This window comes from Schistocerca cancellata, chromosome 4, assembly GCF_023864275.1.
Source record: "Schistocerca cancellata isolate TAMUIC-IGC-003103 chromosome 4, iqSchCanc2.1, whole genome shotgun sequence".
Taxonomy (NCBI): Eukaryota; Metazoa; Arthropoda; class Insecta; order Orthoptera; family Acrididae; genus Schistocerca; species Schistocerca cancellata.
In genome coordinates this window covers 138,970,581-138,994,178 of record NC_064629.1, presented here as the reverse complement: position 1 = coordinate 138,994,178, position 23,598 = coordinate 138,970,581, and positions in this window count along the sequence as shown.

Genomic DNA, 23,598 nt, shown 5'->3' with positions numbered 1-23,598 from the left:
TTCAATTACTGTATTGATATCTGCAGAGTCACTCATGGTTCGCATATTGATTGTTTGTAAAAACACTTTTAGAGTGTCTCTTCAAAATGCAATATGTATGACATCTGTACAATGTTTAGTTCATGTGCAATAAATAATTGAAAGTGTTCCTGAACGTTATGTACACCCTGTATATGTAAGGAAAAGGATTTAGCCCAATACATTTCCCTGGGGGACACCTACATTAATATATTTTGGATCTGGTAGGTATTTCACTATTAGTCTGTTAGAAATATGTGACGTAGTTGTAAATAAACCATACAGAGAATTAATAGGTTGTTTGATGTACTTAATGACAGCTACAGGACCAGACATAAGTGCGTCGGTTAACTATTTTAGTAGAAATCAAAATAAACCAACAGAATTCTACTGGAAAGGATTTAAATGAATTCTTCAGTATATTAAAGGAACGCTTGATGGTCTGTGTTACAAAAAGGGAAATTCAAATGTTCATTTCTGCTATGTCGATTATGACTGGAGAAGTGAAGAAGACAGAATATCTACAACAGTATACGTACCCCAGGTTTTTGGAAATACTGTTTGCTGGGCTGAAAGAAGAGAGATGTGTGTTTCACTATCTTCAACAGAAGGTGAACATAATGCTTCAGCAACAGCTGCAACAGATGTCCTGTGGCTGAAGAATCTTCTTGAAGAATTTAAAATATTTGTGAAAACTCCAACAGTTTTTGAGCATAATCAGTCATGTATATGTCTGTTACAAAACTTGGAACATAAATGACTGAAGAATGTGGATATTAAATACAGTTTTGTATGCCAGCTGTATAACAAAGGACATCTGAATGATCACTACATTAGTTCCAAGGAACAAGTGGCAGATATTTAATTAAAAAAAAAAAAAAAAAAAAAAAAAAAAAAAAAAAAAAAAAAAAAAAAGACTATCAGTGTGCAGTACAATAGACTGTGTCTGAGGAAGAAAATAGTGAAATTTGCAGATACTCCATGAAATTATTAAATTGGGACAGGGGTGTTGAAATAATGACTACTTAATGATTATACGCAAATTGAAGGTGGAGGAGGGGGTGGGGGTGGAGCGGGGGGGGCTGTAGGCAGGTGCATTAACCACTGCAGCATCTGGGAGACGTTATCACAGCCGAGTGGGCTATCTTGGCATACCTCACCTCCAACCCACATTCCCACCAAGTGCCACCTATCTGCAGTCCTTGTCCATTTCCTCCATACTTGCTACTCTCAGAGTCCCACAGGAGGCTGGACACGTTTGTGCACCCCCACTGAAGAAGGTGAATCCATTGTCTGTCTAGGCGAATCAATTATATGAATGTATGGGGTCTGTTCTTTTGGACATGTCTGAAAGAAAAGACACCATCATTCATATAAATGATTCACCTAGATGGGCAATAGATCCCCCTTCTTCAGTGCAGATACACAAGTTCATCTGATCTCCTGAGGAAGTCTCAGAGTAGCAAGCATGGAGGAAATGGATAGGGAGTGCAGGTAGGTGGTGCTCAGTGGGAATGTGGGCCAGTGATGAGGCATGTGGAGATAGTCCATACAGTTGTGATAGCACTGTGTCCCGGATGGTGCAGTGGTTCATGCACCTACTTGGTAAGCAGATCATGGGTTCGAATCCTGATCTGGTGCAACACATTTTCGCTCATCACTGCTGATACTGAGTAATGTCCCAATGCAGTTGACATCAGTAATCGCTTCCCTTTTATATCCTTCCTCCCCTGTACCACCTTCAATTTACATGTAATATATCACAGCTGCAGATTCCATGTGGTGCCCGTTCTTTCAGACATGTCTGAATAATAAACTGATGTTACTTACCTATATACCTGGTAATTTCTAGAATTAGCAACACACAATACCCTCAGTTGTATCTATGTCGGTAATACACAGTTAACAAAGTATCAATCCATGATTTTTTTTTATCATTAGCTTCTTTTTAGAATATTCACTAAAGCTACACAGAGGGCACAAATTCAGTAGTTTCTGTATGAGTTATGGAAAACAACTACACTGCAACCACTCTATATCCAAGGTTTTAATGACTTCCACAACACAAAATCAAATTAGGCGTACATAAACAAAATAAATTTCATGGCTAATCTTGGTTTTGTGGGGGGTACGAACCCTCATACTGTTTCACTGATGCATGATGTTTACGCTGCTACAGATGTTAATTTCCACTGTGCATCTACTTCATATTCAGAGGTTTAATGAATTCAACATTACAACATCAACAAGCAAACACAAACGTTGAATGTCTTGGAATATCATGGCTTCAGGGGGATAAAAGGAGGTAGCACACAAAGTTTCACAGTTTGCCAAATTTGCATGAATTGTGGCTTTTGCAACTGCCAGCCATTATGTAATGAATATTTCTTTTCTTCCTCTGTCACACAAATGTTTTGTTAACGTCAAAAATTAACTTCCAGTCGATTTGTGCCGAACATTTTCATTGGTTAATGGTAACTTCATTCTCATTAGTTGACTGCACTGTTGAGACCTATCTTTGGAATGGAGTGTATTTAAGTCAAGGAAATAAGCACATGTGGCGGCCCAGTGGTTAGCCGTTTGCCACCTGAAGTCCGCCACACCTTCAACACAACATGCACCAACTTCCTGGCTGAACTGTACATAGCAGTCCACTAGCACCTGAAGCTAGCAATGACTATAAAATAACTAGGCCATCCTACCCAAAATGTCATACCAGCCATGCCTATCCCACCATGGACAGTGCAAAAATTGCAACATTGGGCTCTGTTATTGTCTAATTATCTATACAAGTCGTGCAGACCCACTGCACTAAGCTCACTTGTTGTATCAGTTACCAATCGGTATCAACAGAGCATTTGATTCATCTGAGGAACCAGATTATAAGTTCAACATCCAAGATTTTTAAATTCTCCTGAATTTTCCTCTTGACTTGGATCAGCTGCTTCCAATCAAGCTCTTCGGCTTGTTCTGCAATATATGCACCATGGGTGGTCATACAGTTTGGAAGAAATTCACCACTTAATGGTGCATCGCCACTTCTTGCATTGTAACACACTAGAGCTCAGTAAAAGTAAAATGGATTTATTCCGCAGTAAATTAAGTATAATAAGCTGGCCTGTAGACTATAATAGTTCAAGCTCGATAAACTATGACAAATTCTTAAATTGTTTCTGAGAGGTATTTAATGAATCATTTCCTCGTAGATATAAGCAAAAGAAAGTTAATGGTAAACTCAAATGGATTACAACAGGAATAAAGATCTCTAGTGCCAGAAAGAGAGAGCTCCACAATGAGTTAAAATCAAACAGAAATCCAGATTTTGTTATTTATGTCAAACAGTATAAAGCTGTATTTAGGAAAGTTGTAGCGGCAGCTAAAAAAATGGCAAATAATAAATTCATACGAGAACACAGAAATAAGACAAAAGCAGTGTGGTCAGTTGTTCAGTCTGAACTAGGAGCCAAAGTAAAAATTCATGAGATTTTGAAAATTAGACATGAAAATGAAATTATAGTAAACCCTGTTCAGATGTCAAGTTGTTTCAATGAATTCTTCCTAAACGTAGTAAGATCAGATGTGGATATGACATTCTATCAGGGCATCACAAATTTGGAAAACAGCCAGAACACATCTTTTAAACAATTTGAAAAAATAACCCAAAGGGATGTGGAAAAGGAAATATTGTCTCTAAAAAACAAAACCTCACATGGGTGGGATGAAATAACAACTGTAATCAAGTATGTGTACGATATTATTTCCCAACCACTGTCAACTATTATAAATCAATCTTATGAAAAGGGATGCTTTCCAGAGGTATTGAAATATGGTGAGATCAAACCTCTATTCAAGAAAGGATCGACAGAAGATATGGGGAATTACCACCCTATCTCTCTCTTGCCGGTCTTCTCTAAAGTGTTTGAAAAGATTGCAGCAAAACAAATTAATAACTTTCTTACTGTAAATGATATAATTTTTAAAAACCAGTTCGGATTCCAACAGGGTAAAAGCACTGTGAATGCTATAAATGAGTTTATCCAAAAAATATGCTCCACGTTAGATAAAGGTAGAAAGGTCACAGGCATATTCTGTGATCCGACTAAAGCTTTTGATTCAGTGAACCATGCATTACTCCTCCACAAATTACAGATGTATGGAATCAGAGACACTGCTTTAAAATGGTTTAGCTCTTACCTGTCAGGTAGGAAACAAAGAGTAATTTTAACTTCAAATGGAACCAATTCTTCATCAGACTGGAAAACAGTTCCCCAAGGAGTCCCACGAGGTTCGATATTGGGTCCCTATCTGTTTCTTTTTTACGTAAATGACCTACCACTTGCTATTGATGTTCATTCAGTCTTATTTGCTGATGATACATCAGTTCTAATTGAAAATGAGGTATCTGAAAATATTCCAGAAAAAGCCAAAAATACTTTAGAAAAACTTGAATCTTGGTTCCATCAAAATGGACTAAAACTAAATGTAACTAAAACCAAAATGATGCAATTTGAAGCTAAATCAGTAGAAAGGAGTGAAATAAAGGTAACTTGCAATGATCAGGATATCACAGAAGCAAACCACGTGAAGTTCTTAGGCCTAAATCTTGACAAAAATTTAAATTGGAAGGAACACATAGATTACTTAGCAAATAAACTGAACAACTTAGCATTTGCAATGTGTATTTTGTCAGGTGCCACAAACATGGATACAAGAAAGATAGTTTATCACTGCTACTTTGAGTCAGTTATTCGTTATGGCATAATCTTCTGGGGAAATTCAGCAAATGTCACTAGGCTCCTAGTATTACAAAAGAAAGTATTTAGAAACATGTGTGTTGCAAAAAAACGGGAATCCTGTCGACCACTGTTAAAAAATTTAAAAGTACTATCTATCCCCTCACTTTACATATATGAGATGGTGGTGTTCCTATATAGAAATCAACATACACTAGACAATTTCCGTTTTGACCACAACTACAGCACTCGCCACAGAGATAACTTCAAACTTCCAACACATCGTCTAAAACTTTATGCCCAAACGCCAGAGTATACGGGGTTAAAAATTTTCAATAAAATAAAAGGCAGTAATATATTTAAAATGGCGTTTGGTTCACTGAAAAGATTGCTCTTTACTCTCCTGGTGGAAAAGTGTTATTATTCTGTCGATGAATTCATTGAGGTCAGCTTCACAATCTGAACACAGTGATTGTAATACATTTATTATTTTATGTACATGTGTAGCTGTAACTTATAAATGTAAAATATAATGTAAACTTTTGTATTTCTCTTAAAAAAGTGAAAAAAGTTTCTTTTGTAAACCTTGACATGTCTCCTGTACATCAAATTAAATGATTTGAAAATTGTATGTAATGAGATGAATAAACCACATAACATAACATAACATACCCACATGGTCAGGTGTTCTGCTGCTACATGCAGAGTTTGATGATTCACAGGTTGTGGATTCCTCACTCTCTCCAGTGGGAAATTTTGTCTATGTTACACCAAAGTCACTGGGGCGAAGTCTGCACAGAGACACACTCAGCATCATTGTACTTGGCAGAACGTGGATGCCCAAATTCAGCCAATGACCTCTCATTGCACTGCTTGTGTGTAGAATCAGTCTGCTCTGCCATAATGCTTTTTCCAGTAGCATGTGCATGGAGGTGGTGGACTGTGTGTACACCAGATTTGGAGCTTCTAAAAGGGTCAATCTCAATATCCTTTAGAACCCAGTCCTACTAATCTTGTGTACACACAGTTCACTGCCACCATGCTTGTTCATCTGTCTGAAAGGACCCATGATCACACAAATGCACAAAAAAGGCTTGAAATGTTGTGTGGTATGGTTGGTGTCTGCAAGGGTACTTGTTTTGATATAGCTGCACTGCCTCTCAACCATTTGCATATGCTTGACCATGCACAAACACCATCCTGGCTTGTTCCCGATATGAATAAGGGGCCATTCCTCCACTTACTATACATTGTGTCAATCACACAGCCTGCAACACACAAGGAATACATGGCATGTGGTCAGAGGAACTGTCATTTATTAGTGCTATCTACCATGGCATCAATGCATTTCCAGACACATGTTCATAGGATCATTTTCCTTCCATTTCCACTTCAGTCAGGAATCAGTACCTGTAGTTTGTCAGTTTTATTAATGTTCGCCCTGGGTTTTGTGTATGTGGTAGCAGCTTTGAAATGCTGGATTGATTTGGTTGTTTTTTATGCTGTTGAGGCGCTTGAGAATTATGGAGGATTTCCTTATCCCACTGATCACCAGTTATTTTTGTTTTGTGCGTTAATGACTGTTATTATTTTTGGGTCACTTCTTCAAATTTGAGTTTAAATATTGATAGAAACTTTAAAAACTAGTCTTCCTGCACACATCTTCCCATCTTTTATTGTTCATCTGCATGACTTAGAGGAAATCCTTCTATTTGTATCTCTGACTGGAATTATCTGAAAGGCCAAGGTTATCTACAACATTATAACTTTCATTCTCTGTGTCAGTCAGTACACTACTGTCCATTAAAATTGCTACACCAAGAAGAAATGCAGATGATAAATGGGTATTCATTGGACAAATATATTATACTAGAACTGACATGTGATTACATTTTCACGCAATTTTGGTGCATAGATCCCGAGAAATCAGTATCCAGAACAACCACCTCTGGCCGTAATAACGGCCTTGATACACCTGGGCATTGAGTCAAACAGAGCTTGGATGGCGCGTGCAGTCAAACAGAGCTTGGATGGCATGTACAGGTACAGCTTCCCATGCAGCTTCAACACAATACCACAGTTCATCAAGAGTAGTGATTGGCGTATTGTGATGAGCCAGTTGCTCGGCCACCATTGACCAGACATTTTCAATTGGTGAGAGATCTGGAGAATGTGTTGGCCAGGGCAGCAGTCGAACATTTTCTGTATCCAGAAAGGGCCGCACAGGACCTGCAACATGCAGTCATGCATTATCCTGCTGAAATGTAGGGTTTTTCAGGGATCGAATGAAGGGTAGAGCCATGGGTCATAATACATGTGAAATGTAATGTCCACTGTTCAAAGTGCAATCAATGCTAACAAGAGGTGACCAATAAGTGTAACCAATGGCACCCCATACCATCACGCCAGGTGACACGCCAGTATGGCGATGATGAATACATGCTTCCAATGTGCGTTCACCGCGATGTTACCAAACACAGATTCGACCATCATGATGCTGTAAACAGAACCTGGATTCATCCGAAAAAATGACGTTTTGCCATTTGTGCACCCAGGTTCATCGTCGAGTACACCATCGCAGGCGCACCTGTCTGTGATGCAGCGTCAAGGGTAACTGCAGCCATGGTCTCCAAGCTGATAGTCCATGCTGCTGCAAACATCGTCAAACTGTTCGTGCAGATGGTTGTTGTCTTGCGAACGTCCCCATCTGTTGACTCAGGGATCGAGACGTGGCTGCATGATCCATTACAGCCATGCGGATAAGATGCCTGTCATCTCGACTGCTAGTGATACGAGTCTGTTTGGATCCAGCACAGTGTTCCGTATTACCCTCCTGAACCCACCGATTCCATATTCTGCTAACAATCATTGGATCTCAACCAATGCGAGCAGCAATGTCGCGATACGATAAACTGAAATCACGATAGGCTACAATCCGACCTTTTTAAACGAGACTGTACGCATTTCTCCTCCTTACATGAGGCATCACAACAACGTTTCACCAGGCAATGCCGGTCAACTGCTATTTGTGTATGAGAAATCGGCTGGACACTTTCCTCATGTCAGCACGTTGTAGGTGTTATCACCGGTGCCAACTTTGTGTAAATGCTCTGAAAAGCTAATCATTTGCATATCACAGCATCTTCTTCCTGTTGTTATAAATTTTACATCTGTAGCATGTCATCTTCATGGTGTAGCAATTTTAATGGCCAGTACTTTATATAGCCAATGACTGATGAACGTTTATTTACCTTGTGGCAGCATTAATCAATGGCGATATTCTATATGTGTACATAATGTTCAAGAATGTACTGCAGAACCCTTCTGATTTCATGATGTTGATGTTTAAATCTCAACAAATGAGAAAGATTAAAAACCATCTCCAGTCCCTGAATTAATTTTCCTGTGAACGTATCGATGTTGGCACTTGGAGAATGGTAAATACATTATATAGTAAGACTTTGGAACATACATGGCTTTCTTACCTCTATAGTTGATACCTCTGCATGTTTTTCTTCAGTTAATGGAATAATTCCATTTCTAACTTTTACATAATACTTTCCAAAAATTGTCAACACAGACCGGTATAATCTGTTCTCTGTCTACTTATTGTATGTAAGAAATTCTCTGTCACATGAAACATTGTACCCTATATAACTCACCATTTTCAAGTGGGCTTTTTTTAAGGTCTTATCTCAGGACCCTACCCTAAGTGACTAGATTATGGGAACCCTGTTCAGTGGCAGCTAGTTGTGGCATCTAGGTGCATAACTTTTCCTCTAGCTCTATAGCACACTGTTTTAGATTGATTTTACAGTGAAGTCACAACATTTCAGGAATACTAACTCCAGAACAGCATTGTACCCACTGTCAGTGTAGGGTAGTACCTCTTTGCATGCCTGGAAGGCATTTACTGCTATCAAGAAACTTATCTGGATTGAAGTGAGCTTACAACACCTTTCTGTTCTTACTTTCACAGTTCTTGTACATGTTCTTTGTGTGTGTCTGGATTACCAGTAGTAATAAAGATACTTTTCCACTCTCAGAGACAGGTCATACCACTAATCTCTGTGAATTCCCAGCAACTCATATCTGATTCTGCACAAAACCTTGGGGGTTACTCTGCTCAGGAAGGTCTCCAGTGCCCAATGTTCTATCTTCTATGTGATTGCCTTATTTTTGATACCATTATCTGCAAGAGCATAGTTCTTTGCAGGGACTTTTCAGCTGCTTTAGTACTCCTCACCACACTATTTCTTTCCACTGTGACATACATTGATGCTAGTGGATCAACAGCTAAGGTAAAACTGATAACCTACAGCACAAGCTCTTGGCTACAGTGCATATAAGGATATGTCTAATAAGCACGTACATTAGCAGGAAGTGATTGACCACCTGCAGTCTTACACTTTACGAACAAATGTATGTGAAGAATCACAGCTATTTTACAATTTAACACAGGCATACCATTAAATTCAGTACCATGTATGTAACATCTTCAGTAAAGCACAATTTGGTTTCCAAAGTAACAGAAGTACAAAATCAGTTATAGGAGAGAGTAAAAAAGTGGTGATTGATACCAGATAAGGATGAATGTGTGAAAGGTATATTTTTAGATTTATCAAAGATCTTTAACACTGTTGATCACAAAATTCTATTTTTAAAAAAATACTAGAATAAAAATAGGAATAGGAATTGCCAGTGACAAGTTCTGATCACATTTGAAAAATGAGACACAAAGAATAGGGAGAGCACAGACTCCAAATAAAGCTAAATTGTTAGTGAAACATTCATCAGATCCCAAGTACACAGAGTGTTCAGAAATTCCCATTACAAACTTCTAGGACTTGTAGAGGGAAGTGAGTACATAATATTTTGAATAGGAACCCATGTCCAGAAAAGTACCATTTCTGTTCTATGACAGTTTCATTTCAGGTGTTTAACTCATCCACTTCTGCATGAGGAACTGAATTAGGTTTGATGTAGTAGACAATTCTAAAGGAAACATTACACAATATCCGTTTATCACTTAAGCACATTTGTTTGCCTTAACACTTAAACATTACATATTTACATTATCCTAAAACAAAAAAAGAGTCCTTTATACTGTATGTATAGAACAGTACTGATGCACTACATCAGCAGCTCCATGTGATGACCACCAGCATTGAGACAAACATTCTATCTATGAAACATGTTCTGGTACACTCTTTCCATCCCACCTGGTGTCTCTTCAGTTTCTAGTGCAGCAGCCAGAATTCATGCAAGCAGATCTTCCTCTGTCTTTACAGGAGTCTTGCAAATTAAACTTTGTATACGACCCATAGGAGATAAATCTGACAATCGCAGCAGCCACGCAGTTGGACCACCTCAGTCTATCCATCTTTCACCATATCATCTGTTGGTATGTCTCCAAACACCATATGAAAAGTGAGGTGGTGCACAATCATGCTGGAATCACATTTACTGATGGACATTCAGTGGCACAGCTTCCAAGAACAGGTCAAATGCCAGCCGGAGTGGCCGTGCGGTTCTAGGCGCTACAGTCTGGAACCGAGCGACCGCTACGGTCGCAGGTTCGAATCCTGCCTCGGGCATGGATGTGTGTGATGTCCTTCGGTTAGCTAGGTTTAATTAGTTCTAAGTTCTAGGTGACTGATGACCTCAGAAGTTAAGTCACATAGTGCTCAGAGCCAATTGAACCATTTTGAACAGGTCCAATATATTTTGTAGGAAGATAAATTATGCAGTACCAGTTAGCTTAGGAAGAAGGAGCTATGACCCAATCACATTACCATCCAGAATACCTACCCACACATTAATACCAAACTGGTGCTGAAATCCCTGAACATGCATGGCACAAGGGCTTTTTTATGCCCAGACATGGCTGTTTCGCAAACTCAAAATACAGTCCCTAGTGAACTTACATTCACCTGTGAACAGAACTTGATGTGGAAACAGGGATGTGCTGATGCAGCAGTGCAGGAACCACATGCAGTAGGCAATATGTTGTAGAAAATCAGCTGGACACATAGCATATACCCTTGGTAAGTGCTATGGATTTAACTGTTGCTCACACATAACGTCCCAGATGATACTGTGACTAACATCCATTGCATGCACAATTGTTTGAGTACTCTTTGATAGCTTCACTTCAATGTGATGCAGTACGTCTTCTTCAAATTTGGGTGTGCAGATTTGCCATATAACACCACGGTCCTGCCTCCGCACAGTGAAGCTACCTGTTTCTTGGAGCCACTGTGTAACTTGGACAAAAAATTTTGGTGATGGCATGCTATATTGCAGAAAACATTTGTAATACAGCCAACTAGCTGCTCTTCCATTACCTTGAGCTTTGCTGTACACAAGGAGCATGTCTGTGTATTCTGAAAACGTATACTGAATCATGTTTACCGCTTCGGAGGTGCACAGACATTGCATAGGTCTTGCAGCAAGGCAGACATTAAGTGGCATGAGGTGATGTAGTACATGTTGTCCTGTTTACCCTATTGCATGCCAGTTCAAGCAACTCTGAGACTTTTCTCTTTCCCTCAGCAGATGTGGACATGTTACATATCTGAACTGAAACTGTCGTAGAACAGAAACAGTACATTTCTGTACATGAGTTCCTATTCAAAATATTATGTATTCACTCCCCTCTACAAGTCTTAGAAGTTTGTAATGGGAACTTCCTAACACCCTTTATTAACTCTACAATGCATGAATTTTAATTTTAGCTCCAAAAAAATATATGTGGTAAAAAAAGTTCACTAACGACAGGGAAAATATTTAAAAACAAAATCACTTACGTAAATTTGTGAAATTCATTATTTGTTTCCTTTTGCCATCTGGCAACATTATGGATTGAAACTAATTCACTTATCAACCAACAACACTTTTACGAGAACACGTCAAACAAGAAAATCTTTGAACAAATATGTTTCATGAATCAAATTTTTCATTTTGTGAGATATTTAGTTTTGAATTTATATTTTGTTTTATTGATACGCAGTGGTTTTTAAAGTCAGATATTGTTTTGAAATGAATGTGAAGACATTAAAACTACTCAACATGATATTTAGTGAAAAAGTTATTGGTCTTGTTAAAGCACTGCTTTCTTCAAATAATATAGTAGTGGTATTGATGTGTAATAATTATCAAAGTAAACTTGGTGATTTACATTATCAGGTACATTCCAGCATAATCTAACAACCACATTGCAACTGGCTCTGAGATCAGGCTCTGCATCATTTTTGTCCCGTTAAATTTCATGTCCTGTATACAATTGCATTTTGTAGGTATACCCAGACACATCACACAGCAAAAAAAAAAAAAAAAAAAAAAAAAAAAAAAAAAAAAAAAAAAAAAAAAAAAAAAAAAAAAAATATATATATATATATATAATAGAGGGAAACATTCCACGTGGGAAAATATATTTAAAAAGAAAGATGATGAGACTTACCCAACAAAAGCGCTGGCAGGTCGATAGACACACAAATAAACACAAACATACACACAAAACTCTAGCTTTCGCAACCAATGGTTGCCTCGTCAGGAAAGAGGGAAGGAGAAGGAAAGACAATAGGATTGGGTTTTAAGGGAGAGGGTAAGGAGTCATTCCAATCCCGGGAGCGGAAAGACTTACCTTAGGGGGAAAAAAGTACAGGTTTACACTCGCACACACACACATATCCATCCACACATACACAGACACAAGCAGACATTTGTCTGCTTGTGTCTGTGTATGTGTGGATGGATATGTGTGTGTGTGCGAGTGTAAACCTGTACTTTTTTCCCCCTAAGGTAAGTCTTTCCGCTCCCGGGATTGGAATGACTCCTTACCCTCTCCCTTAAAACCCAATCCTATTGTCTTTCCTTCTCCTTCCCTCTTTCCTGACGAGGCAACCATTGGTTGCGAAAGCTAGAGTTTTGTGTGTATGTTTGTGTTTATTTGTGTGTCTATCGACCTGCCAGCGCTTTTGTTGGGTAAGTCTCATCATCTTTCTTTTTAAATATATATATATATATATATATATATATATATATATATATATATATATATACACAACCATATTTATGTGGTTTATCTGCATATACATCTTGAGATGGTGTCTGGCAGTAGCACACATCTGTTTGTCTACAGTTACCAAATGTTTCATTCAGATGAGTAAAAATATATTTTATCATTCTCTTGTCTCAATAAATTGTCTTGAAAGTGCAAAAAGTGCCTCACTTGCTCAAATTTGTTGATAGTAATACTGTCTTGTAAAACTGATGATCCCACCATACTATTCCAATACAGTCTCATATTTTTCAGTTTCACGAGAGAAGAAAGGATGGAGGTCCCTAAAAACTTCCAAATATCTTCTACAGTAGCATTGCAGGGTTTAGACAAACTCATATTATTACTATAAAGCATAGATTCTTGTGAAATCAACTCCAAAATATCCTGAGTAAAGAAATATGGAAATATATCATACAGAGTCACATATCATCTGGTAAAGCTTCTCTTCCAAGAAAAAGTTGCTCTACATACTTCATCTCTCCTTTCTTCCACAGTCCATTTCATAATTTTTGTATCTGTATTGTATTTACTGTTCTACCTTGGGCAGATATTCCAGGAGAACATCCACTTGTACTTGCAATTGAAGTTCCTGCTCTAACTATTAAGGTGTCTGCATTCTCTGACTGATCAGCACAATCATATTCACTTGAAGACACGCCTAGATGGAAATCATCCACTTCAGATACTATAAGATTTATGTGTTCATTCTGGGTTTCATGAATTTATTGCCTCTCACAAATTTCATCTTCATTGTAAATTTCATCCTCACTTTAATTCAGAATTGGTTCTGAGAGCCACATTTCCTCTGTCAATTCTTTAACTGTCGTTAATCATCCATAAAGTACATTTTTTCGGTACTCATTTTATCTTATTTAAACCATCCACCATCATCCAGAAAACAATCTTTTTTGGTACTCATGTTACCTTACTTGATAACAGAAATGGCAAAAAACCATTGAAATTACACACAGTTCATCAGATATGAGAGCACCAGATAAGTATAAAAGTGCATGACAATGCTAGACTGAATGCATGATGTTGCCAAATGGCAACAAATAATTTTATTTACACAGAAACTTATTTACAGGGAAAATATTAAGATCTACCTTGTTTTCTGTTCATATTAGATTATAATACTATTTAATTCTTAGAAATTGTGTCAGCATGTAGTACATTATAAAATTTAATTCTCAACAGTGAGTAAAATTCACTAGCAAACCTTTTGCTATATTTGTCCCCAAATAATGACTGTGTTGCCATCTGCTAAGAAAATGATCAACTAAATCCTGAGAAAAGATTCCAGTATACACTAGCTGCATGTGGAAACAAGAAGTATGCATGCAAAGCATAACAAAGGTTAGAGGGGTGTTTTAAGATCTATATTGTCTTTAATGGTTTCCAGTGTCAGACATGAGGGAAAATTCTTTTTGCTGATGACAGCCACATTGTAATTACAAATTCAACACCACAGCTCCTATTAGAAAAAGCAAATGAAACCCTAAAGAATGTTTACAGTTGGTCATCAAGCAATAAACTTACACTGAAACAAAGCAAACAATCATCATTAATTTCTACCTGAAGGAGGAAAATAATTCTGTAAAATTAAATGTGGATGAAAATTACATAGATTGTATAAAAAACAGAAACCTTTTAGGAATTAATATTGACTGTCACATGAAGCTGAATGGAAACATAAGTACACAAACAAAGAAAATGTCATCAGCAAGCTTTGCCCTTAAAGTCATGAAATCAGTGGATAATAAAAAATACCGTGTGATCGCATATTATTCCTTTATGCATTCCATCTTCAGCTATGGAATCACAAAAATATGCACACAGTCCTCAAACTATAGAGAAAGGCCATTAGAATAATAACTAAAAGTAGTAACCAAGCTCCCAGTAAAGAACTGTTTTAACAGCTGGGGATTCTAACTGCATCCTGTGCATACATTTAACAATCTGTTATACATGTCAAGAAGAACATCAGCAGTTACCTCACAAAAAGCAGCATTCCTTATTACAGAACAACAAGAGCCAGACTAAATTTCCATAACCAAGAGTGAACAAACAAAAAACACAAAAGAGCATTTTCTACCAGGGAATAAAACTGTACAATTAATTGCCCAAGGAGGCTGAAGAGGCAAGTAAAATCTAAATGGTTAAAAAGTTAGTTAAAGCATACCTCTTAAATAATACATATTACAAAGCCAAGAATTATTTAGATAACAGAGTAGTGGTACACCATGCCAGGATGGAGAGGGAGAGGGGGCGATGGGGGAGGTGAGGCAATGGAGTGGATGCTGTACCCCAGGTGTAAAATTTTTCAGGGTGCAAAAAAATTGAAAGATATAATTTGTATCTTAAAATAAAATACAACATTTCAGGACTTATACGTAGTCCACACCATACTTGATGTCCTATGTTAACGTTTTTTGACAGTTATTATCTTATATGTTGGGTCAAGGGAGTGGGGCTCATCCCCACCCTCAAAAAGGCGGGTCGTGAGATACCCAACTGGTTGGAGTGGTCCGCTTTCACTCATGCCGCATGGGCAAAACAAATACTCTTGCTTGCTTCATACCTCCATTGCTGTAGTTCTGTTTGGAAATAAAGATTCTCCATAGTACTGTACATCAAGACTGAAAAGACATCAGAAATGGTGCATAAAAAAGTTTGTTTATTGATAAATTTGTTTTTGAATTGTGGGAACAGCAACTTTTTTATTGCCTATGCATACCTGCCATGAACCAAGGACCTTGCCGTTGGTGGGGAGGCTTGCGTGCCTCAGCGATACAGATAGCCGTACCGTAGGTACAACCACAACGGAGGGGTATCTGTTGAGAGGCCAGACAAACATGTAGTTCCTGAAGAGGGGCAGCAGCCTTTTCAGTAGTTGCAAGGGCAACAGTCTGGATGATTGACTGATCTGGCCTTGTAACAATAACCAAAACGGCCTTGCTGTGCTGGTACTGCGAACGGCTGAAAGCAAGGGGAAACTATGGCCGTAATTTTTTCCCGACGGCATGCAGCTTTACTGTATGGTTAAATGATGATGGCGTCCTCTTGGGTAAAATATTCCGGAGGTAAAGTAGTCCCCCATTCGGATCTCCGGGCGGGGACTACTCAAGAGGATGTCATTATCAGGAGAAAGAAAACTGGTGTTCTACGGATCGGAGCGTGGAATGTCAGATCCCTTAATCGGGCAGGTAGGTTAGAAAATTTAAAAAGGGAAATGGATAGGTTAAAGTTAGATATAGTGGGAATTAGTGAAGTTCGGTGGCAGGAGGAACAAGACTTCTGGTCAGGTGACTACAGGGTTATAAACACAAAGTCAAATAGGGGTAATGCAGGAGTAGGTTTAATAATGAATAGGAAAATAGGAACGCGCGTAAGGTACTACAGACAGCATAGTGAACGCATTATTGTGGCCAAGATAGAAACGAAGCCCACACCTACTACAGTAGTACAAGTTTATATGCCAACTAGCTCTGCAGATGATGAAGAAATTGAAGAAATATATGATGAAATAAAAGAAATTATTCAGATAGTGAAGGGAGACGAAAATTTAATAGTCATGGGTGACTGGAATTCGAGTGTAGGAAAAGTGAGACAAGGAAACGTAGTAGGTGAATATGGATTGGGGCTAAGAAATGAAAGAGGAAGCCGCCTGGTAGAATTTTGCACAGAGCACAACTTAATCATAGCTAACACTTGGTTTAAGAATCATGAAAGAAGGTTGTATACATGGAAGAAGCCTGGAGATACTGGAAGGCTTCAGATAGATTATATAATGGTAAGACAGAGATTTAGGAACGAGGTTTTAAATTGTAAGACATTTCCAGGGGCAGATGTGGACTCTGACCACAATCTATTGGTTATGACCTGTAGATTAAAACTGAAGAAACTGCAAAAAGGTGGGAATTTAAGGAGATTTGACCTGGATAAACAGAAAGAACCAGAGGTTGTACAGAGTTTCAGGGAGAGCATAAGGGAACAATTGACAGGAATGGGGGAAAGAAATACAGTAGAATAAGAATGGGTAGCTTTGAGGGATGAAGTAGTGAATGCAGCAGACGATCAAGTAGGTAAAAAGACGAGGGCTAGTAGAAATCCTTGGGTAACAGAAGAAATATTGAATTTAGTTGATGAAAGGAGAAAATATAAAAATGCAGTAAATGAAGCAGGCAAAGAGGAATACAAACGTCTCAAAAATGAGATCGACAGGAAGTGCAAAATGGCTAAGCAGGGATGGCTAGAGGACAAATGTAAGGATGTAGAGGCTTATCTCACTAGGGGTAAGATAGATACTGCCTACAGGAAAATTAAAGAGACCTTTGGAGATAAGAGAACCAATTGTATGAACACCAAGAGCTCAGATGGAAACCCAGTTCTAAGCAAAGAAGGGAAAGCAGAAAGGTGGAAGGAGTATATAGAGGGTCTATACAAGGGCGATGTACTTGAGGACAATATTATGTAAATGGAAGAGGATGTAGATGAAGATGAAATGGGAGATACGATATTGCGTGAAGAGTTTGACAGAGCACTGAAAGACCTGAGTCGAAACAAGGCCCCGGGAGTAGACAACATTCCATTGGAACTACTGACGGCCTTGGGAGAGCCAGTCCTGACAAAACTCTACCATCTGGTGAGCAAGATGTATGAAACAGGCGAAATACCCTCAGAATATAATAATTCCAATCCCAAAGAAAGCAGGTGTTGACAGATGTGAAATTTACCGAACAATCAGTTTAATAAGCCACAGCTGCAAAATACTAACACGATTCTTTACAGACGAATGGAAAAACTAGTAGAAGCCGACTTCAGGGAAGATCAGTTTGGATTCCGTAGAAATACTGGAACACGTGAGGCAATACTGACCTTACGACTTAGCTTAGAAGAAAGATTAAGGAAAGGCAAACCTACATTTCTAGCATTTGTAGACTTAGAGAAAGCTTTTGACAATGTTGACTGGAATACTTTCTTTCAAATTCTAAAGGTGGCAGGGGTAAAATACAGGGAGGGAAAGGCTATTTACAATTTGTACAGAAACCAGATGGCAGTTATAAGAGTCGAGGGGCATGAAAGGGAAGCAGTGGCTGGGAAGGGAGTAAGACAGGGTTGTAGCCTCTCCCCGATGTTATTCAATCTGTATATTGAGCAAGCAGTAAAGGAAACAAAAGAAAAATTCGGAGTAGGTATTAAAATCCATGGAGAAGAAATAAAAACTTTGAGATTCGCTGATGACATTGTAATTCTGTCAGAGACAGCAAAGGACCTGGAAGAGCAGTTGAACGGAATGGATGGTGTCTTGAAGGGAGGATATAAAATGAACATCAACAAAAGCAAAACGAGGATAATGGAATGTAGTCGAATTAAGTCGGGTGATGTTGAGGGTATTAGATTAGGAAATGAGACACTTAAAGTAGTAAAGGAGTTTTGCTATTTGGGGAGCAAAATAACTGATGATGGTCGAAGTAGAGAGGATATAAAATGTAGACTGGCAATGGCAAGGAAAGCGTTTCTGAAGAAGAGAAATTTGTTAACATCGAGTATAGATTTAAGTGTCAGGAAGTCATTTCTGAAAGTATTTGTATGGAGTGTAGCCATGTATGGAAGTGAAACATGGACGGTAAATAGTTTGGACAAGAAGAGAATAGAAGCTTTCAAAATGTGGTGCTACAGAAGAATGCTGAAGGTTAGATGGGTAGATCACATAACTAATGAGGAAGTATTGAATAGGATTGGGGAGAAGAGAAGTCTGTGGCACAACTTGACCAGAAGAAGGGATCGGTTGGTAGGACATGTTCTGAGGCATCAAGTGATCGCCAATTTAGTATTGGAGGGCAGCGTGGAGGGCAAAACTCGTAGGGGGAGACCAAGAGATGAATACACTAAGCAGATTCAGAAGGATGTAGGTTGCAGTAGGTACTGGGAGATGAAGAAGCTTGCACAGGATAGAGTGGCATGGAGAGCTGCATCAAGCCAGTCTCAGGACTGAACACCACAACAACAACAAGAACAACATGCATACCTGAGAGGACGATTGTTCAATCCGCTCCAGGCAAATGTCGAGATGGTTCCTTTGAAAGGGCATGGCCGACTTCCTTCCCCGTCCTTCCTTAATCTGATGAGACCGATAACCTCACTGGCTGGTTTCTTTCCCCCAAACAACCTTCCAAACCTTACATACCTGAGAGGTGTATCTGAGTTATCCCAAGCATGATCTTTGTTCAAAATTGATTGGTTTTTGCAAATAATTGACTACATTCTTTTTGTATTTGTTTACTGAATTGCCTCTTAAGAGAATTTAATGTAAGCCAAAAAAATAAAGAGTCTAAAGAAATAATCTGTGGTAGTGTGAACACCTCACTTATTGTTCCTTGTACCGGGCCCTTGGCTAGCTACAGAACTTATTGTGCATGTCCTGTCTTGTTTGCTGTTCCTTTCCTGACTTTTACATGTATATCACCCTCTGCTGTAGCCACAGTTGCCTTCTTGTCTTCACTAGTGACACTATGTTTACTAAAAGGTTTCTACATTAGTTACCTATAAGTTGTGTTTATTTATTAGTTGTTTATGTGCATTTTTATAATTGCTTAACTTTTTTTTTAGTTTATCTCATCCATAATGTCTTCAGTGCTCAAAAGATTCAGCATTTATCTGAAAAATATTCCACACTGAATGCTTTAGCTATGATTGCTGAAGTACACCATATTAGATGCCACATTTCTATATTTAAAGTAGTTAATTCAGAATAGAATATTTTTTCACGGGCAGCTTTATAATTATTAAGCTGAATAACAAAGTGGAAGATGAAAGATAGTTTAATTAACATTTTGTGGCACTAAGAATTTTTTTAACAATCACTCTGACAAATGCTACTTGTGAAAGAAGTTTTTCCAAAACAAAGCTAATAATGACCTATCAGAGATCAACTACGAGTCAGGAAAGTTTAAGTGCTCTTGCAATTTTATCAACTCAGTGAAAAATAAATGCAAATTTTAACCATGTAATTGAACAATTTGCAAGAGTAAAATCCAGAAGATTTCCAATACATTCAATTTATACACTGAAATGTCTAACATTTAATGTTTTCTGTTTCCCTGTTTTGTTACACTTATATTACTACCATAAACTGTTACAGTTTCGAAATAAACATTAATGACTTTCGAGAAGTAATTTGATTTTATGATTATAGTTGTAGGTTTACAAAATAAATAGTTTTAAATCTTGGATTTGTGACAGCTTACAAGGGGGTGCAATATTTTAAATTACTCTGGGCAATCAGACCCCACAGTATGCCACTGTAACGGAGAGCACAGAGTGATAAAAAGAAAAATACTTAATACTAAACAACTGTTATTCTACAGCAGACTTTTAGTTCAATTATTCTTCATGCAAAATTGTATGGGTGCCATATCAACAGCACTGCATTCATTGCTACAAGTTAACTACAGATGCTGTTAAAGCACTGAGAACAGAAAAAAATGAAGTGCAAATTCTGCTGGCTGTTAATGAATTTTCTGATCCATAATATACACTCTATTCCTGGCAAGCCCTTATGTATAAAAATAAGCAGAAAGCTGCACCATGCATCATATTTAATGTAAAACTGTAAGTAGCCTTTCTCAAGCTGGTAAGTCAGTCATGAAGCCAGACAGTATAAGAAGATACCACTTCATATAGAATCCATGACTATGAGAAGAGACAAAAAAAAGTCAGTCGACTTGTACAAATAGCTGAGTGTAACAATTTCTAGGGCTATGAAGCGGAATGATCAGATAGGCTTCAGTCATAGGTAAATGAGTCTACAAAGAATATTGCTCACAAAAAAGTGTGACCCATCCTAGAACATTGCTCAAGTGTGTGGGACCCATACCAAATAGGACTACCAGCAGATATTGTACATATACAGAGAAAGGCAGTAGGAATGGGCCCATTAGGGGTATCATGGAAATGAAGAAAAACCTGAATTGGCAGATGCCTGAAGACAGTTGCCAACGATGTCAAGAAAGCCTACTTAAAAAGTTTTAAAAACCAGCATCAAGTGAGGAATTTACTAATATACTATATCTCCATCCCCTATGTATCACTATCATATGGACAACAAAGACAAGAGTAATCACTGTGAACACAGAGGCAGATAAACAATCATTCTTCTCATTCTCCAAACTCAAATGGATAGGAAGAAGTCCTAATAAATGGTACAATGAAAAGTATCTTCTGCCATGCACTTCACAATGGTCTGCAGAAAATACAAAGAGTTGAGTTTCAGCACAGCAGTTACAAACTTTCAGGAGAGATAGAGTACAGCTAGATGATGAAAAAATCACATAGCAATGCATGGTCGGAAATGCTCTCCTGAAGGATTAGACATGACACAAAACACAAAAGAAAGGACACGAACTGGGTGAGAAAACATGTTTATTATGTTTAAAAATCAGAAACCAAGAAATAGGAACCAAAGCAGACAATGATCATCATCAAAGAAGGTGTTCAAAATTATGACCCCAGACAGTGATACGAACCTCACAGCTCTGCCACATGGACTTCTGTGCACTATAAATGTGAGCCCTGATCGTGGTCTGGGGTCATAATTTTGAATACCTCCTTTGATGATGATTGTTGTCTGTTTTTGTTCTTGTTTCTCTGTTTCTGATGTACTATGCATAATAAACATGATTTCTCACACCATTAATGTCCTTGCTTTCTTGCATTTTTTGTCGCCACTACTGTGGCAGGAAAGAATTTCTGACTATGCATTTCTGTGTGATTTTCTATCCTCTATGTTTACTCACTCTTTCCTAAAAGTTTGTAATCACCATGAGGAAACACTCGGTTGATGATGATGATGATGTTTGGTTTGTGGGGCACTCAACTGCACAGTCATCAGTACCCGTACAAAGTCCCAAGTTTTGCACAGTCCAATTTCTTACACAATCCAATCTAGCTACTGTCACAAATGATGATGATGATGATGATAAAATGATGAAGACAACACAAATACCCAGTCCCCGTACAGAGAAAATCCCCAACCGAGCCGGGAATCAAACCACGGACCCCGTGATCCAAGGCAGCAATGCTAGCCGCTAGACCATGAGCTGCGGACACCCTGTAGATAAATATGTAGATTTAGATCTAAAAAAATCCAGATTTTTCAAATAAAATAATATTTGTAAAATTTAAGTAATATACACTCCTGGAAATTGAAATAAGAACACCATGAACTCATTGTCCCAGGAAGGGGAAACTTTATTGACACATTCCTGGGGTCAGATACATCACATGATCACACTGACAGAACCACAGGCACATAGACACAGGCAACAGAGCATGCACAATGTCGGCACTAGTACAGTGTATATCCACCTTTCGCAGCAATGCAGGCTGCTATTCTCCCATGGAGACGATTGTAGAGATGCTGGATGTAGTCCTGTGGAACGGCTTGCCATGCCATTTCCACCTGGCGCCTCAGTTGGACCAGCGTTCGTGCTGGACGTGCAGACCGCGTGAGACGACGCTTCATCCAGTCCCAAACATGCTCAATGGGGAACAGATCCGGAGATCTTGCTGGCCAGGGTAGTTGACTTACACCTTCTAGAGCACGTTGGGTGGCACGGGATACATGCGGACGTGCATTGTCCTGTTGGAACAGCAAGTTCCCTTGCCGGTCTAGGAACGGTAGAACGATGGGTTCGATGACGGTTTGGATGTACCGTGCACTATTCAGTGTCCCCTCGACGATCACCAGTGGTGTACGGCCAGTGTAGGAGATCGCTCCCCACACCATGATGCCGGGTGTTGGCCCTGTGTGCCTCGGTCGTATGCAGTCCTGATTGTGGCGCTCACCTGCACGGCGCCAAACACGCATACGACCATCATTGGTACCAAGGCAGAAGCGACTCTCATCGCTGAAGACGACACGTCTCCATTCGTCCCTCCATTCACGCCTGTCGCGACACCACTGGAGGCGGGCTGCACGATGTTGGGGCGTGAGCGGAAGACGGCCTAACGGTGTGCGGGACCGTAGCCCAGCTTCATGGAGACGGTTGCGAATGGTCCTCGCCGATACCCCAGGAGCAACAGTGTCCCTAATTTGCTGGGAAGTGGCGGTGCGGTCCCCTACGGCACTGCATAGGATCCTACGGTCTTGGCGTGCATCCATGCGTCGCTGCGGTCCGGTCCCAGGTCGACAGGCACGTGCACCTTCCGCCGACCACTGGCGACAACATCGATGTACTGTGGAGACCTCACGCCCCACGTGTTGAGCAATTCGGCGGTACGTCCACCCAGCCTCCCGCATGCCCACTATATGCCCTCGCTCAAAGTCCGTCAACTGCACATACGGTTCACGTCCACGCTGTCGCGGCATGCTACCAGTGTTAAAGACTGCGATGGAGCTCCGTATGCCACGGCAAACTGGCTGACACTGACGGCGGTGGTGCACAAATGCTGCGCAGCTAGCGCCATTCGACGGCCAACACCGCGGTTCCTGGTGTGTCCGCTGTGCCGTGCGTGTGATCATTGCTTGTACAGCCCTCTCGCAGTGTCCGGAGCAAGTATGGTGGGTCTGACACACCGGTGTCAATGTGTTCTTTTTTCCATTTCCAGGAGTGTATATTGATTCAAAGGATTGTCTATTTCATCCAATGTATTGGATGTAAATTTCTTCATGCAGTTTTGAAATGCTCAGCTGGTGATATCTTTTATTCTCTTTGGAAGTTACTGTTTTTCCTTATAAGTGTTTTGCATCTACATTTTTTCCAATGTTTCATTAATGGA